We start from the raw sequence: 18989 nt of genomic DNA, 5'->3' as shown, positions 1-18989 counted from the left end.
TTCTCTTCATTTCGTCGTAATGTCCATGTTCCTTCCCCATACAATGCCACACTCCACACAAAGCACTTCACTAGTCTCTTCCTTAGTCATTTTTCCAGAGGTCCGCAGAAGATCCTTCTTCTTCTATTTAAAGCTTCCTTTGTTCATGTTTGCAGTTTTTCTTGGGAAGGATAGGCCTAAATGCGGTAACATCCCGTTGCTTTCCGCACACCACTATCTCTTTCGCATCTTATTAAATTCCAGGGGGCCCAAGCGTGGAGATGAGGAGAGTGGATTTGACTAATTGGGCCCTCCGGACTTCACCGAAAGTCACGGCAAGGGTTAAATATTAATTCTATCAGGATGTTTGACCCGATCAGAGACCGGGAAATCTCAATTAGCCTTTGCCCCCCGCATCCTGGACTAGCTTCTACGAATCATCAGAAAATCTTAGAGTGTGATTGGGCCAATTTTTCCGAAAATGTTTCCACACTTTTGCCCTCGTAGCTCAGCGGACGAACGTCGAAATTTAGATGTCAACGTCTCAGGTTCAATTCCTCGTTACTCCTTTTCATTTTATTGTGGTTCAAGATAGTATAATGTAATAATACAAAAAGAAAAACTAATACCAGTATTATGCAACTGGATTTTTCGAAACCTAATATTAAATTTATGTTATTTATATCGCTAAAGAACGATTACAATATAAATAAGTAGAATATTATTTATACAGTATCACTAAAGAACGATAGCACAATATAAATGATAAATATCGGTTTGTTTAATTAATATAAGATATTATATAATACTTATTTAATTATCTAAATAAAATAACCTATTTTACAAAGAAGGATGGTTATTTGTGTTATAATAATTACTTACATAAAATACAGATTATTTATATTGCGAAAGAACAATAACAATATAATTAACTTGAATATTATTTTATAATGCTAATGAAGGAAAACAGAATATAAATGATAACTTGAATATTATCTATATCGCTAAAGAACGATAACAATATAAAAAACGCGAATATTATTCATATCGGAATTTCACTGATTTATTACAGATATATTTAAGAAATTGTAGAAGAATAGTAATTAGTAACAGTGTCCTATTTATTCTTCTTGGAGCCAAATTTGTAACTTTTAAAAGTGTGGTTACTATGTTGAAGTGTATGTGTTGTAACGGATGCTTGATTTGTTATGTATGTGAGTCAGTTATGGGATGCATGATGTCGTCGCAATGTCGTAATTATAGTTTGATTGTGTTTGTATGACTATTGTGTATTAATTTATGATGTATGGTACGGAAGGCTGCGTATTTGTGTTATAGAAGTGTTACGTATGTGTGTTGTTAATGTTTTTGTATGTTTCAAATTGATACCTGATATTTATTTTGCAATCGCAATGCCTAATTTACGGATTGTTTATGTTTTGTTTCCATCGCGTAAGGTAATTTAATTTTCTTTTCTATTTTTCTTTATGCTTATCTTTTTTGTGTATGAAACTATAGCCCTAACATACATATGTAAAATAGGGCTAACCACCATTGGAGATACAATAATAATAATTACTATTCATATCGTTATAAAACGATAACAGAATAGAAATGATGACTTGAATTTTATTCATATCTCTAAAGAACGATAACAAAATATAAATAACGTGATATCCATAAAGAACGATAACTGAATATAAATGATAATTTGAATATCATTTACATCGCTAAAGAACGATTAAAAAATAAAATGAAAACTTGAAGAAGGCCCGAACCCACAACCTTTGAATCACTAAACAAGCACTCTACCGCTGGCCTACGAGGCGCAGACATGGAACACTTTCATAGTTCGGGAACTGCTTGTACAAGCACATGCATCGTGTAACATCGCCGCGACCCGAAGTGGACTTTGAAAATATTCGCTGTTCACGAGTGCGGCCACTTTTTTTTTACAGCTGTACAAGCACATGCATCGTGTAACATCGCCGCGACCCGAAGTGGACTTTGAAAATATTCTCTGTTCACGAGTGCGGCCACTTTTTTTTTTGGCAGCTGTACACTCATACTGAAAACATTCGCCCAATTTACGAGAGCAGTATGCCTATTAGTTTTCTAACGTATTTTTGGCGAGATAGAGATACAACCATTCGTACTTACGTCTTCAGAGAAGGAAAGTATTGTAGAACATTTTATTTATTTATTTATTTAGTCTATTATTCATTTATTGTGGTGAAGTTAAGGCCATCACACCATCAGAAATACAAATACAATAAAATAAATAAACATAAAAATCATAATAAAACTACAATAATATAAATGAAAAGAAGAATCGTACTATAACATTTAGTGATTAGTAGATTTGAATTAAATTTTTAAAGTAATCAATTTAAAAATAATAATATTAAACTGCCCCCATTGAGGGTAGCCTTTACGGACTCAGTATATCCTGAAAAAAATTATTATACATGTGTAAACATAGATATTAAGAGTAATGGAACGGAGAAAAATTCTCTCCGGCGCCGGGATTTGAACCCGGGTTTTCAGCTCTACGTGCTGATGCTTTATCCACTAAGCCACACCGGATACAACTCCGACGCCGGTTAGAATCGTCTCAGATTAAGCTCCAACTCTTGGGTTCCCTCTAGTGGCCGCCCTCTGCACTACGTCATAGATGTCTATGAACGCAGGACCGAAGTCCACACATGTGCTGAGGTGCACTCGATATGAGTGACTAGTTGGCCGGGATCCGACGGAATAAGCGCCGTCTTAAATCACGAAGTGATTTACGCATATCATATATATTATTTTAATGTACCGAAGTACATATGATATTTCCATGCATTTATTCTGCGTCACCATACGATGAAAGAGTAATGGAACGGAGATAATGTGGCTTAGTGGATAAAGCATCAGCACGTAGAGCTGAAAACCCGGGTTCAAATCCCGGCGCCGGAGAGAATTTTTCTCCGTTCCATTACTCTTTCATCGTATGATGACGCAGAATATCTGCATGGAAATATCATATGTACTTCGGTACATTAAAATAATATATAGATATTAAGTTTTAAAAAAGGGAAACAAAGAAAAGGGCGTGAAAAATTACAATTGCTATTAATGTGGGACCATGTGATTAATTAGGATTTGGCAGGATTTTTTTTAACACAATTAACACAATGTCATCCCTCAGAGATGTTGGCAGAGCAAACTGCCGTCGAAATTCTTCGAAAAAAGCTGGTATAGTCCCTCGAGCACCTATGAGCAAGCCGAATACCTCAACATGAATTAAGGCATATTTCAGCTTGATATAGTTGACTGTAGGCTCATAGATCGACTTCTTCTCAAGGTGGACCTCGGCTGACTGATAATATTCTACTTCAAAACGTATCATGGGGTCCACAATGATGCCCTGTTTAGTGTCAGCATTGTACGCTGAAATATCTACTCGTCTCGTTGACCCATTTTTCACAGCATGTTTCCTTAAAAATGACTTGTAACGGTGAAATATTTAATATGAATAATTCATATAATATTAACATAGCTAACATCAGGGAGATGTCTGAGCAAAAATTACAACAATATATTTAATATATTTATAACAAAATCACAAAGGCCTAGGTAAACAATATGTATATGAAATATTCACACACTACTACAAACTGAAGACTGCATATTTTTGGACGATTAATACTTCCCACTCCGCTCGGCTCGGCTTAGCTGTAGCAACAAAAGGATCTACCTGCAATCCCCCCGCACCGATGGCAAGAATACCTCAGGTCCCAGCACTAAACTCGTCGGAGGAAGACAGTACTGAAACAAATATTTTAAAACTCTGACAAGTACCAAGTTATCGGTACGAGCACTTTAAATTCTGACAAGTACCAAGTTATAGGTACGAGTATTTTTACGAGAGTAGTATTTTTAACCATATCTGTCAATGTACAGAGAGTCTTAAGTCTCTACAAAATGGAAAGGGAAATTGCTGCGGCTCGTGTTACAGTGACCACCGCGCTCAACTGATGCATCCCAAAACTGACTGCCGCGCTTAACTGATGAACTCCCAAGCAGATATGTTACTCTTACGCGACACACACCTCGTAAGGTTGACTACATTGTAGATGGACGACTTTCAATGAACAAACATTACAGCAGTGCCTTCAAGTTCAGTTCTTTTACCCATGTGAACCGCGCGCATCACATTGCTAACGACCAAGAGACGACCTATTCCTTTTGCCGCGAAGTGTACACTTCTTATTAGCAATCAGCTGTTTGGTTATAGCCAAATTATTTATTTACATCGTAGCCATTTCTCACCATAGACAGTCCGTTCCAGAACGAGTGATTGCTTTGGTTGAAAATGGGAATATTTGAAGTTCAGTTGTATCTCGTCGCTATGGAATTCCAGCTCGCACCGGCCGACAGTGGGTAGTGCAGTACAGTGCCTCCGGGACTTCTACTCGTCAAGAAAGATCGGGATTGTGGCGTGTTTCAATCCAAGTTGAGGACGCCGTGCCGATGGACCTTGCTCGTGAAAATCCATTCCTCAGTTCCACCCAACTGAAACGTAATCAGTCCGAGAACTGCGAGGAACAGCTTGAGGGCGCTGGCCTCAGATGTAGAAGAGCGGCCTTCCGAGGACCACAGACTGTACCGGCTCGCGTTCGCTCACCACAATATGGAACGGAACTGGGAAGTTGTAATTTTCTCAGACGAGTCCGCGTTCTCATCGGAAAATGATACACTTTTTCGGTCGGCAGGGATCCGATACAATGAAAAATAACGTGAAAATGTATGCATGCTCTAGTCGGGTGAACGGTGCCATTATGAAAGATATCATGGTTCCTTCAGTGCGACAAATGTATCACCATGGAGTTATTTTTATAACTTATAAAGACGCCCTATGTGATGTACTAGAACTAGACGTCTGGAAGAGGTGACCAAGGGCGAACGCTATGTAGATGATCTCGTCAGATCCCTGCCTGAGAGGATGAGGAGTAGCCTAATGGGCGCGATGTTGAACGGTAGTCCAATATGGGGCTTAGTGAAACACTTCTTTTCAAGACTATCTAAACGTTCAGAACATCTGGTCAGCAGTGTTTGTATGAAATAAATAAGGTTTAGCTCACATGATGTTAAAAATATGTATCTGCGAACAGTAAATGAATTGCAGAATATAAAATACAGGCTATCAGCTTCTCCATCTCTTAAGCCCACTGCTTAACAAGCTGAACTATTTCAGCACGTTGGAAAGTATATGGTATACACATTTAGAAGGCACATGAGTTCAGCCAATACTCATCCAGCATTACTGCGCTGTTGCCAAACTGCTAGCGGAAGAGAGAAAGAGAATTCACTACGTGTTGAATGTACGATAAATGCATATCAACGTCGCATTCCTGTCTTACGCCAATAGCCCTGGACAAACTCCGCCTGTTCCCGCCCGATGTGCCTTGTGTTATCACTAGACATAGGGGGTGCTATGCATAGACATTTCGCTAGCCCGCGCTACGAGCGTGCTACACTGGCCCCGGCTATCGAGTGATTACTTGTACAGGAATCATATCGCTAACACTGGCTTAAGAATACGAAAAACATTAGTTCGCTGATCATCCACCGGAAGCTCGCGCTGAGAATGTCTATGAATGTGGGCTAAGATGTTTAGGAAAATACCTATTTTATTTGAATGTTCATGTTTAAAGGCTTTTAGTAAATTTGCACGAATCATGAGAAATGACGCATTCTGATGAATTTTAATCTTGCCTTTTTTTTTTTTGCTGTTTACGCCTTTTTTGGTATAATATGTACTTTTTTGCCCATTTTGTTTTTGTATGTACTTTTTTTTGCCTTTTTCTTTATATGACACTCACTAAACAATACTGCATTTATTTCTGCGCTCGAAACTAAGGAAACTGCAGTTCGAGCGAAACAACATTGCATTGCAACAGAGTATCCCATATGGCTACTATTACTCCGAAATCGACCTTGTACTTACCCAGCGCTGCTATCGGACTCCAGCACTGTGTTGAGAACACAAAATAGACAGTCAGTCTAGGATTGTCTTAGTGAGGCCATTATAGGGCCCCGAAAGATCATAGAAGGAAGTATAGCCTATGAAGTCGTTGATGTACGGAAGTTCACTGAACGCACGAGGAAATGGTTCTTACACTCTATACAAAACTAGAAAGTTATTGACAATTCAGCGCTTTCTCAGCCTTCTGTGCTCGAAGTTGCGGGTTCAATCCCGACCTAGGTTGATGGCATTTAAGTGTGTTTAAATGTGACAGGCTCATGTCAGTATTTGTACTGGCGTGTAAAAGAACTGCGGGACAAAATTCCGACACGCCGGTGACGCTGATGTAATCTCGGCAGTTGCGAGCGTCGTTAAATGAACCATAATTTTTATTTTTCAGCGGTTTTAAGGTGTCACCATGGTAACCGCTCAAACCAGCCAACCAGAATCCATGGCGACAGATCGGCGTTGCCGACTCTTTCACAGCGAGCACGTGGTAGCCAGCTATTTTGTTCAGAAGAGTTCAATCTTCGGTATTATGACATATAAATTATTGGTTCTGTCGTGTCTGTTGTTTTCGTAGGTATTCCGGTGGCATATATTACAGACTACGTTCAAAAAGATGCAAATTTCGCTACGAAAAGCGGAATCTTCCACTGCAGTGTTTCTTCTCTGCACACTATCGAAAAGAATTTACGTTTCATATCTCCGGTGGGCGGGCAAAAGGGCTTAAGTCATAATTTTTTTGTTATATAAGATTTTCTTCATTAAATCCGTTTCCTAAAAAACATCTATTTTGCGATATGATTGCGAAGGGATTAATTTATTGTCCACCTTGTACAGTCGTCAGAAATAGGATCATTATCATCTTTCGCCCCTTCCAAGTCATCGGTATAATACAATAGGGGTAATTGATTTTGCGTCATTATTACTGATACTAATATCTCAAACGCCTAGCCCAGATAAACCACACGCCCCACTATTTTCTATATTTTTCGCTACATTATGACACTCAAATTTATGTAGCCCGACACTTTTCCACGAGATATTATTAGGGTAAACATTGGTAATTTCGTGATAATTTCATGAAAAGTAATTTAAAATGCAAATGTGTAAATATATCCTTATTCCGATTTTTTCATCTAAAAGACGATAACTTGCTGTACAAATCTGTAGACATAAAAGATTGGATACGTTCTTGAATATGTGCCAAAAACCACTTTTACAACTTAAGCTGAAAGGTTGGTTATTTCGTGATAACCTTGGTAATTTCGTGATATTACATTGATAATTTCGTGAGAGGTAGAAGAATTGTGGAAAAATTCAATAAAGTCAAATGAAATTCTCATTTATTGTTACAAGACTTCAAACATAGTAAATCCGTCTAATATTCATAGCAAGAAAACATAGAAATACATATCAGCACATGATAAGAATGAAATAAAAGTAAAAATTGAAATTTAAAAGGGATCTTCTTTGCCCTGAAAGGGTGAACACTTTTATTACGGACTTTATCATAGCCTATATTACTAGGGTAACTCCAAAAGTAATGCACAACATTTGTTTCAAAATTATATTTTTGTCCTACAGCTTTGCTATTTTCACAGAATGTAGATGCATCCTTTAGGAACAAAATGTCACTTTTCCACATAATCCCAGTCCCTTTCAACTGCCTTACGTAACCTTGGAACGAGGGCCTGTAGACCAGCACGGTAAAAGTCTGCACCAACACGTCTGAGCCACTCTTTAGCAGCGTGCAAAAGGGAGCCATCTTCTAACCTCGTTTCGCGAAGGGATCCTTCAGTTTACCAAAGAGATGGTAATCGCACGGTGCCAGTTCAGGACTGTAAGGCGGATGTTTCAGTGTTGTCTATCCGAATTTTCTGATCTGGTCTGTGGTCTTGTGACAGACATATGGCTGTGCGTTGTCGTGCAATAGCAGAACATCCTGCTTCTCCCGATGTCGTCGAACACGACTCAGTCGAGCTTGAAGTTTCTTGAGTTGCAACATACCCGTCAGAATTAATGGTGGTTCCGTGTGGATGATGTCCACAAGCAAGAGTCCTTCTGAATCGAAAAACACAGTAGCCATAACGTTTACTGCCGAAGGTGTACTTTTGAATTTCTATTTTTTTGGTGAATTTGCATGATGCCACTCCATTGTCTGCCTCTGTCTCTGGTCCAAAATGGTGGAGCCATGTTCCATCTTCTGTCACAATTCTTACAAATAAGTCATCTAGCACTTATCATTGGCACTTAGCATGATAACAAATCAAACAGAAACTATACTGGACCCATTGCGTCTCCCTTTTCTTTTTTCTTATCACATCTTGTCTTCAGATTTCTAAAATTCCTATTGTAATACAGTTTTTAAAATAGTATAAAATGTAACGCTTAATGCTCAACAAAATTTCGCCTCAAACAGCTAAGATTTCTATCAGTAAAGCTAAGCCTATATGGCGACTACAGCTGTATCTAAAATTCCAAAAACATTTCCTAAAATTTCATGAAGATACAATAAATCTTTGTACCAAATATCATATGCTTATCTTTAGTAATAAGCCTGTAATGTAATTACAAACATCCACAAAATGTGTACGCCTAAGAAGTGGACGCAAACTTGCTCTCTCCAAACATAAAAGCTCACTGAAGCAACTACAATAGTCACACAAAGCTTAGCTGTATGTTTCAGGAAACTGGACAACATATGCAAGCCCTTGGCGGAAATTTGAATCTCGTAACAGTATTGGTTAGTTCACAAAAGAGCAAAGAAAAAGTATCACGAAATAACCACTGCCACGAGATTACCAATGTTTACCCTACTTAATGTAAGATAATCCATGGAGTTAAAAACTGTATCTTCCCTTTATAACTTCTAATATAATTTATAGCATGAAATCTTGATTACGGTTTACTACATATCGTTTGCATAGTGTAACATATTAATATTCACTCTTTTATTACTTTTATAATAATAATAATAATAATAATAATAATAATAATAATAATAATAATAATAATAATGCAGCGCAGTCACACTGCACTACCGCACAACGTCGCTCTCTTCCCGCGTGTGAGAGAACTGTCTATACCAACGAGTTATAACTCTCGTTTGTCTATACCAGTGGTCGTCAGCACTCGGTGAAATGTCCAAAGGCTAAGCGGTGCCGTCCCGTGTGCACTGTCGTGCAGCAGGAAGAGGTAGAGAGCATACCCGCTAGCAGCTACGAGTGCACCATGGTGCACTGTTTTCCGCGGGTAAGAGACGCTAGCCCCAGGGTGCTCTGTGCTGACGACCCCTGGTCTATACCTTTCTAGTTTTGTATAGACAGTAGCTGCCTGTGACGTACAACAGACTCCAAGGAACTTTGAGAGATTGCGGCAGAAATTTTTCATTTTTCGCTGCTGAAGCTTGAGTCGATGTCATGGGTCGCTATTTTGAGCAGTTGCTGAGAGTCAGAAAAAGTATGTAATAAAAACAAATATATAGAAAATAGGAATGATGTTTTCAAAATATGAAGGTATCAGAAGAATGCTTGAACTACAATCATACTTAACACGCTACTTCATCAGTTTTGGAATACTTGAGAAACATAAGCTGCAAGCGTTTTGTTTTAATCATTTGATCTTCAAGTAAGGAAAACAACTTACTAGCTTCAAGTAGTACACTAAATGCGTACCAGCAGCAAATTAAAATTTTGAGGTCTAAGATAAGTAAGACGCTTTATCTGAATCATGAAACGCCACTGATGCAAGTAAATTGATAAACATTTGTCGAGTGACGTAACTCCTTCACTCTGTTTATACGCAGTACATTAGTTTTTATACGATATTTTAATTTAAGTCAGTCATTAGTCCTAAGAGAACAGCTTAAAGTAATTCTTGTCATAGTTATTGTAATACTATTCACCTCGAAATTTAAGATTATGTGGAATCCTTGTAGTTAATGTAAGCTTATTAGATATAGCAAACAGCGAGTGTCCTATTAAAAAAACTCATGTTAAAATCTTCAAATTTAATATCATTTTAACACTCTTGACTTGAGACAAGCGCGCCATCAATGCAAGGAAGAAGATACAATGTTTTATGAATGACTGCAGCTTTGCAAATTAAGTTCTGGAACGGCGCTGAACTGTGATTCCTACAATGGAGCAAGGTCACTTGAAAGGCTAACCAAATATCTTTTTTGCATTATTAATGGATGCGTTGTAACAAATGGTGGAAGGTTGACCATGTCTCAGCTAGCCAGCCAGCTGACGGGTTCTCAACAAAGGGGAAAATTCTGTTGTATGTTTGTGGACAGAGGGGTTGTAGGCCGATTTTCTTCCATTACTCTGGTTTTCTTTAATATTCTCATTTAATAATACTTATATCTATGTTATCGCCGTCCTTTTACACCAGTATTTTTAGACTTGTGATTTAATGGGAACGTTAAATAAATAACTGCAATTATCAGGGCCTGATTTACAATTTCAGAGGCCCAGAGCTTGATTTTCTTTATGAGGCCTCTTCTTTTCATGATAACTAGGGCTATTTTATTTCATTTAAATTCTGTCGTCTATCTCCATTCACCATGTATTTCTTTTACAGAAGTTTTTATTAATCCTCCTATTTTGAGAAGAAGGATTAAAAATAAAGTGGTCCCATAAGGTACCCGTTATTATGAGTGGCCACAAGGCAGGTCAGAGCTGACTGCATTGGTTGTAGTATCGGTACTATCCCTTATTTCCTGTAGTGCAGTAATTCGTGAATTTGAAAGGAATGTTCATTTTTCCTAAATTATGGCTTAGGCTTATACAACAATAATACCTTGGCTTTCCACAATTTAGTAACTGTGACAAATTGTTCTCTCTCTCTCTCTCTCTCTCTCTCTCTATGCCAAAATCTTCATTACTCTGTGTTAAAACATTCTTAACTTTTTGAAACTGAAGATTTCTGTGAGTAGAGGAGTTACTGCTAGTAGCATATGAACGATCATACTTGCTTAATGATCAACGTTGTTTTTCCTGTTGAATTTCAATAGCTTTCCGTTTTCTTTTAATGTCTCCTAACTCAAATTTACTTGGGAATTGCATTTTTAATTATGGACATTCCTACGAAAACACTTCAACACCGATAATGGTCCTATACCAACAGAAATTAGATAAGATGCAAGGAATACAAGCACTAGGCACAAACACTCAATACAATGAGAACTGACAATATTGTTGACTTTAGCTACTGAATTCATTATTAATTATTTAAATAGGCCTATGTTACAATTTGAATAAACTGTACATTGTAGCCAACTTTTACAAGTTGAACACATTAAACTCTGCAATCAACTTATGACTCTAAACTTAAAACAATAAAGTGATTTTTTATGCTTTTTATAATAATTCATTACATAATTACTTATTTCCTCAATTCTGATATTCAGCTCACAGAGTTGTTGTCTATTTTCATTTTGCATAATTCATTTAAGAAAAGACGTGTTCCTGGATTTTGAGGCCTCCAGAATCATGTGGCCCTGAGCAGAGGCACCATAGGCTCCTGCGCAAATCAGGCCTTGGCAATTATAACAATGGGCAGAGGGCCATACTATCGATGTGGCCATACTAATATCGAATATTATTGATGACACTGGGAATGCTTTCGTAATTCGTTGAGAAAAAAATATGTTATTTTCTAATGTGCTGCATCTAACACTGAAGTCACTGGCAGTGAGGAAAAAATATACTAGTATATCTAAATAAGATTCCATTGTAGATACAACTTAGTTCTTGGCCTCTGTGAAGAGAATTTAAGTAAAGTGAAGAGCAGGGGAATCCGTCAAATAGGGAGAGGAAGTTACACAGCTAATAGCGCCAAGTAATGTAGTATGTATATACTCTGAAACACCATAGAGTTACTTTTGAAATTTGGAGGTTTCTATTGTAAAGCGAACATTTATTATAAATACATACATACATACATACATGCATGCATGCATACATACATACATACATACATACATACATACATACATACATAGTGTTCTGCCCAAAGGCAGGTCTTTCACTGCAAATTCAGGATTCTCCAATCTTTCCTATTTTATACCTTCCTCTTAGTCTTCGCATATGATCCGTATATCTTAATGTCGTCTATCACCTGATATATTCTTCCGTCCCGAACTTTTCTCCCGTTCACCATTCCTTCCAGTGCATCCTTCAGTAGGCAGTTTCTTCTCAGCCAGTGATCCAACCAATTCTTTTTTTCTCTTTCTGATCAGTTTCAGCTCCATTCTTTCTTTACCCACTCTTTCCAGTACAGCTTCATTTCTTATGAAATAGTGATTGTGAGCAATCCTTCCACAGTTCCAGAGTGTAATTTATGAAGGAAGATTGTACACAAACTGAAATGCTGAGAAGCAGTGAAGCTGGAAACCTAATAGTAGTGGTAGTTATTTATTTATTTTTAATAATTCTTTAGTATACATTTTAAGCTCTATAGAATCCGTTCGGAGATATTGACTTAACATGTTGACTACAAGATTAGCGAAATGTAATTTTTCCCCGCAGCTTTTTTAGGGTTTTTACACCTAGTGAAGTCCATATTTTGGAATTACAGTAAGGTTTGCAGAACTGCACGCATTGTATTCTTCACTTTACATAATTAGGGGCATTAAATCCAGAAGTTTGAGATGGGCAGGGCATCCAGCACGTATTGGCGTATTCAGAAATTCATATAGTGTGTTAGTTGGGAGGCCAGAGGGAAAAAGATCTTTGAGGCGGCCGAGACATAGTTGGGAGGATAATATTAAAATGGATTTGAGGGAGATGGGATATGATGCTAGGGACTGGATTAATCTTGTCGAGGATAGGAACCGTTGGCGGGCTTATGTGAGGGTCGCAATGTACCTCCGGGTTTTCTAAAAGCCATTTGTAAGTGAATTGAATTTTTTTAAAAGGGCGTAAGTCATTATTTTTTACATTTTCATTTTTATCGTAGTTTCGAAATTACATAGATAAATCCATCGTTTTTGTTTGAAATAACATTGTTCTTTGGCTTGCTAGAGACAAGTTAAAATCGCAATTTGTTTTAAATTGGCAGTAGTCAATGATATGCATCGTTTTAAAACTATTCAATTGGCAGTGGTGATTGAGTGGGAAAAGCTGAAGACAGAAGAAATGTTACAAAAAGACTGCTGCTTCTGAAGAAAGATGGAACAAACAAAGAAATGAGATAATTTTGCAACGTGTACCCTTTTCCAAGTGCAAGACTTGGAAAGAATGAAACAATACATCCCAAGTGAGCATACGGCATTTTATGAAGAACTCTTCGCTGCCTACAGACAGTATACAACGTACGATGGCTGGAAAACAGTACATCCCAAGTGAAAAGACTGATTTCTCTTCATCATTCATGATATATCCAATTTTTTTCATTTATATTATACATTCTGTTTGTTGATTGTGATGATTTCCAGTGAAGTAATTCAAGAATAGAACGAAAATATATAAAAATATCTATATCTTATTTGATTTTACTTGTTATAAAATTGAATTTTTTTAAAAGGGCGGCTTTTTTCATTACTTTAAATCTTGATAAAAACGTAACGATCCGCATAATGCGTACAATTACTTAAAAAATCAACAAATGTAACCTAGACTATCAGCCCAAATGTCCGGAATTATATGTTTCCAGGTTGTTTTCCTCTAACATAGCTTTTCCTTACTTCCGCCCTTAAAATCGATTCAAGTAAGATTCCGAAGTTTAATTTTCATTTATCTCTAAACTCATTTTTATGACTTCCTTTACCCATACACCATCGAAATATTTGTAATGTCTAAAAAGTGGCCTTATGATTCACGTGGTGGTGATGAAATGTTTTATGGAACTGTTTATGAATAGACAGCGGATTTTTGGTCCCTATTCTGAATGTAAGGTGTATGTCAGTTGCAGGGAGGTCATTGAGCACATTACTTCGCTCCCTCCGTACGCCAAGGGACTTTACGTCTTTTCGCTATGTAGGGAGCGAAAATCCGCTGTCTATCAATATTTAATACATGTTATGTTTACAACACTGTATCTTTATTACATTATTATACCCGCAAACCATTCATTTAATTAACGTGACCATGGATGGGCAACTCGTGCTCTCAAACTGTCAACACCTCAGTCAGTTGGAACGAACTCTGTTCTAGCTGTAGTGTGTGTACCCGGTTCTTGCAAGACGTAAGTTCGCTTGAGTCTGCAGTAAGCGGCGGCTCGTTATGAATGAAACAGTGAAATCCGATCAGATCGTTTCTTTTATTCACGACTGGAGAGAAAAAGTACTTTTTTGTTAAGAAGAAAGGTGTAGATATGTATCATATTATGTTGTACTACACTTTTTTACTCATAATATTTTATTATCAGAAGACATTTTACAAATAAACATGGCGAAAGTTTTGGTAAAGTAATACTGTTTGGATCTGCAAGAGAGTAAGTTTTAGAAGAGCTAAAGAGAAAAATAGGATATCAACAAGATGAGACCGATATCACATGTTGTCAGCACGTTATGCGTGATAGTTGCAGAGTTATGATCGACTAGCTATTTAAAATGAAGCAATATCATGCGGAACATAAACAACTTTCCCACTTTCCTTCACTATCTTATACGAGCAAATGCTGGGTAACTTTCGGTGTTGGATCCCGGACTCATTTCACCGGCATTATCACCTTCATATCATTCAGACGCTAAATAACCTAGATGTTGATACAGCGTCGTAAAATAACTCAATAAAATATAAAAAATCACTATCTTATCAAAAATAGAGCTCTTCTTCAAGATATATTATTATTATTATTATTATTATTATTATTATTATTATTATTATTATTATTATTATTATTATTATGTACCGAAATACATATGATATTTCCGTGCAGAAATTCTGCGTCATCATATGATGAAAGATGAGTGGAACAGAGAAAAATTCTCTCCGGCACCGGGATTTGAACCCGGGTTTTCAGCTCTACGTGCTGACGCTCTATCCAGTAAGCCACACCGGATTCCGATCCCGATGTCGGGTTGAATCCTCTCAGTTTAAGTTCCAACTCTTGGGTTCCCTCTAGTGGCCCACCCTCATGCACTGCGTCATATATAATATGTATGACAATGGCACAATGTCTGTACATGTGCAGAGGTGCACTCGTTATGTGTGACTAACTCACGGAAATATCATATGTACTTCGGTACATCATAATAATATATGATATGCTAAAAATAATCACTTTGTGATTTAAGACGGCGCTTACTCCTTCGGATCCCGGTCAGTTAGTCACTCATAACGAGTGCACCTCTGCACATGTGTGGACATTGTGCCGTTGTCATATATATATATATATATATATATATATATATATATATATGACGCAGTGCATGAGGGTGGGCCACTAGAGGGAACCCAAGAGGTGGAACTTAAACTGAGAGGATTCAATCCAACATCGGGATGGGAATCCGGTGTGGCTTAGTGGATAGAGCGTCAGCACGTAGAGCTGAAAATCCGGGTTCAAATCCCGGTGCCGGAGGTAATTTTTCTCTGTTCCACTCATCTTTCATCTTCTTCAAGAGGTTACAACAAAATTCACTAGTAGGTCTGGAGAGGAATTGAGTGTTTCTGCAATCCTTTTGGCCTGCAGCCGATAGATGCTCCTGAAGGTTTGAGCTTGAATTGATAATCTACAGAACAGCACACCACTTAGAGTTTCGGTGAAATCAGGAATCTAACTGCTCCTATGCTGTCTAAGTCAGAATTTCCAAATCTACGCTTATTTTCCTGCTGTCTAGTAACCATATTTGCTTCCACATAATGCAGGGATGTCAAGGTCAGAGCACGTGAAAGATTCTAAGTGCTGCCAAGGCGTATGGTTTCCAATGAATCTAATCTGCAGGCAGTAGCGGTGAAAAGAAGGAGTGAGCAAAATGAACTCTATTGGCCTATCACTGCAAGATGAATTAAACTGCTCTTCAGTAATAGATAATGTGTTACGCTCATATAGGAAAACAAGAAATAAAGGCATGTTTTGCAGCATGTACCTCTCTAATAAATCCAGTTAATTATAAAATAGTAGGGTATAACAAATAATAAACATTGCTTCTCTTTAACTTAAGCAGTTTTATATAATGAGACATAATTAGCCTAATTATTGTTATGTACAGGTAACTGTTACATAATCATGTACTACTTGTATGAGCATCACTTCTACAATCTTTACAAAACTAGAAAGATATTGACAGGTCAGCGGCTTCGAGGTATCACCATAGCAACCGCTCAAACTAGCCAATCAGAGTCTATGGTGACAGGTCGGCGTTGCCAGATGCTTCGAGAGCACGTGGCAGCCAGTTTTTTTATTTGGAAGAGTTGAATTTTCGTTCTGTGTCTCGCAGCTGATATTGGTGTTTGTCGTGGCTATTGTTTTCGTAGTTATTCCGGCGGCATGTGTATTTATGATACCGACTACGTTAAAAAGATGCTACGAGATGCGGAATCTTGCACAACAATGTTTCTCTGCACACTATCGTGAAGAATTTAGGTTTAAGTATAAAAAAAATCAATGGCTGCAAGATGTTAATGGAGATAACTGAGAATATATTTGTTGTTTTTAATCTTTCTTCAAGGTTCTGTATAGTAAACTTATACTTAAGTATGCATATACCTCGGAAAGTCAATAATATTGCATACGTGAATTTTTACAATTAATGTCCATATGTCGAGTAACGTAACTTCATTTAGCGATATGATTGTAAAGCTATTAATTTCGTATACATCTTTTAGGATCGTCAGAAATAGAATCACTATCACCTTTCTCCTTATTTCCATGATGAAATGAAATAGGCCTAATTGATTCCGCGTCATTATTACTGATATTAATATATGATATACTACACGCTTCACTATTTTCTGTACTGTTCGCCACATTATGACACTCAGATTTATGTAGGTCTGACACTTCTTTACGAGATATTATTTATTAGCAGATGTAAGATAGTCCATGCAGCTAAAAACTCTTTCCTTTATAACTTCAATTTATAGTGCTACAATTTTACTCATATATAGTTCAATATTTATTAAAGTTTAATACATAATATCAATTCTTGCCATCCTAATTCACTTGAGTATTAATTTGTCTGACTACTGAAAACAAGAACCTAAAAGTACAAACCATATAGGACTCCCATAAAAAAATAGCTGTAACGGATGTTACAATAAATGGAAGTGTTACCTCACGTAGTATCCATTTTCTTAAAAACTCTGTTCACTTTGGCCATTGATGATTCTCATTTTTGGTGAGCTGATGCAGAAGGTTTGAAAGAGGTCTGGTAAATATTGAACTCACAGAAATATTTAAATATGAAGAAAAATTATTTAATATTCTTTGTAACGGATGTTACGTACAAAGTGTAACGGATGTTACAAGTAAGTACCAAACAGCAAGTTTATATAAAATATGCATGGAACCCTACAAATAGAGACATACAAAATAAAACAACTTAAAATAATGAGTTCTTGGGATCACTTTTTGTCGTTACAAGTTATTCATCTCACAATTTTAAACATTTTTTTCATATACATCGACAGGATTAGTGAACTCATAAAAGACCCTGGCTCCCTTTGTTACTATTTTAGGTGGTGATATAATTTTTACTATCTGTTCATACCTGATGTACTTTTCATCACGTTCATCTATTTTAAATAATCTACCTGTCTTCCCATGTAGCTTCAGAAACTCAACGCTAACTTCGTCATCATCGTCAACATGAGTTTGGCATATACCAACATATATGTACTGATCAAATTTATTAGGCCTACTTATTCCAAAAGTCACCAAAACATATTTTCCTGGGTTAATATTACATGGTAACAGTTCAGTGGCAGTCAAGGAAGAGTCTGTAGATAATCTGGGGATGGTATTTGGAGGAATGCTAGCTTCTTCTTCTTCTTCTTCTTCTTCTTCTTCAGAGTCAATATACACTTCATTATAAAATAAGCGCCTCCGGGAATTGCTGGTAGTTGATTTAGTAACTTGGACTTTTTCCAAATGAGAACCAGCAGTGAGGCCACAGAAGACAAAATTGTTACCTGCCTTCTGAAAATGGTGAAATTTTCTTATTCCATGGATTTCTTGTACATCCTTCCATCTTTCATTCAGGAAGGAAGCCGTGCTATCAACATCACTTTTTGCAACATAAAGTATGTTGATTGTAGAACTTAGTTCTCTTGCACAATTATAAAAATCTTCACAAGTACTCAATGTAACAGATCTTGATTTGACAGCTGTCCAGACTGTTCTCTTCACTTGTCCACCAATAGCATCGACTGCTCCTTTGCCATGACCTGGTGCAAAAGTATTCCATTCAACATACACAACATTTAAGTCATCAGCTAAGTAACATAAATTGTGCACAGTAAATTTGCTTCTAAAGTGGGCTGCACAGTTGTCAGAAAATATGTACAGGTGTGTCATTAATGAACAGTCAGTCTCCTTCTGAAAGTCTGAAACAATAGATTTTAAAAATAACCAAGCTGATTCTTTGGAATGTGTTAAATCATCACTTACTACCACATAGGATGAAATTCCTTTCTCATGCCAAAAACATGCTGTAAATAATGTTACTTGTGGATGTTGCCAATGTGCACTTTGCACTTCATCCTGAAGAATAAGGCTGTAATTTTCGGCATAATCCACTTGAAGAACTACTTCACCTGGCTGTAAACCAGTTTTTTCTCATCAAAATACTTGGCTTGCTGTTTCTGAACAAAAACATTGCACTTGAAGGCTGGCAAACTGTTGTTAATTTCTGTCAAAATTGATTTTAAAGTGGATGTTTTTGAGGCCAATGTTAATTGCCCACTGTTGTTGTTCTCCCATTTCTTCCATTTCACTTCTTGCAAAAGGTCAGTGTCAGGTTTAAGAAACACTGAAACATCATAATGGCATTTATTGCAATCATTTGTCATACACTGTACACTACCAAACTGCAACACATTGTATT

At 37.0% G+C, this 18989-nt stretch overlaps 1 protein-coding gene across 3 annotated transcripts in view; it reads left to right on the top strand.

Moving 5' to 3' along the window:
* The window catches only part of Ptpmeg2 (Protein tyrosine phosphatase Meg2), a 787512-nt gene that overhangs the window by 12539 nt on the left and 755984 nt on the right, over nucleotides 1-18989 (top strand). The gene's annotated exons all lie outside the window — the stretch shown is intronic.

Source organism: Periplaneta americana, chromosome 5, assembly GCF_040183065.1.
Source record: "Periplaneta americana isolate PAMFEO1 chromosome 5, P.americana_PAMFEO1_priV1, whole genome shotgun sequence".
NCBI lineage: Eukaryota > Metazoa > Arthropoda > Insecta > Blattodea > Blattidae > Periplaneta > Periplaneta americana.
The sequence above is the reverse complement of the archived record's forward strand: the minus strand, read 5'-3'. Positions and strand labels throughout refer to the sequence as shown.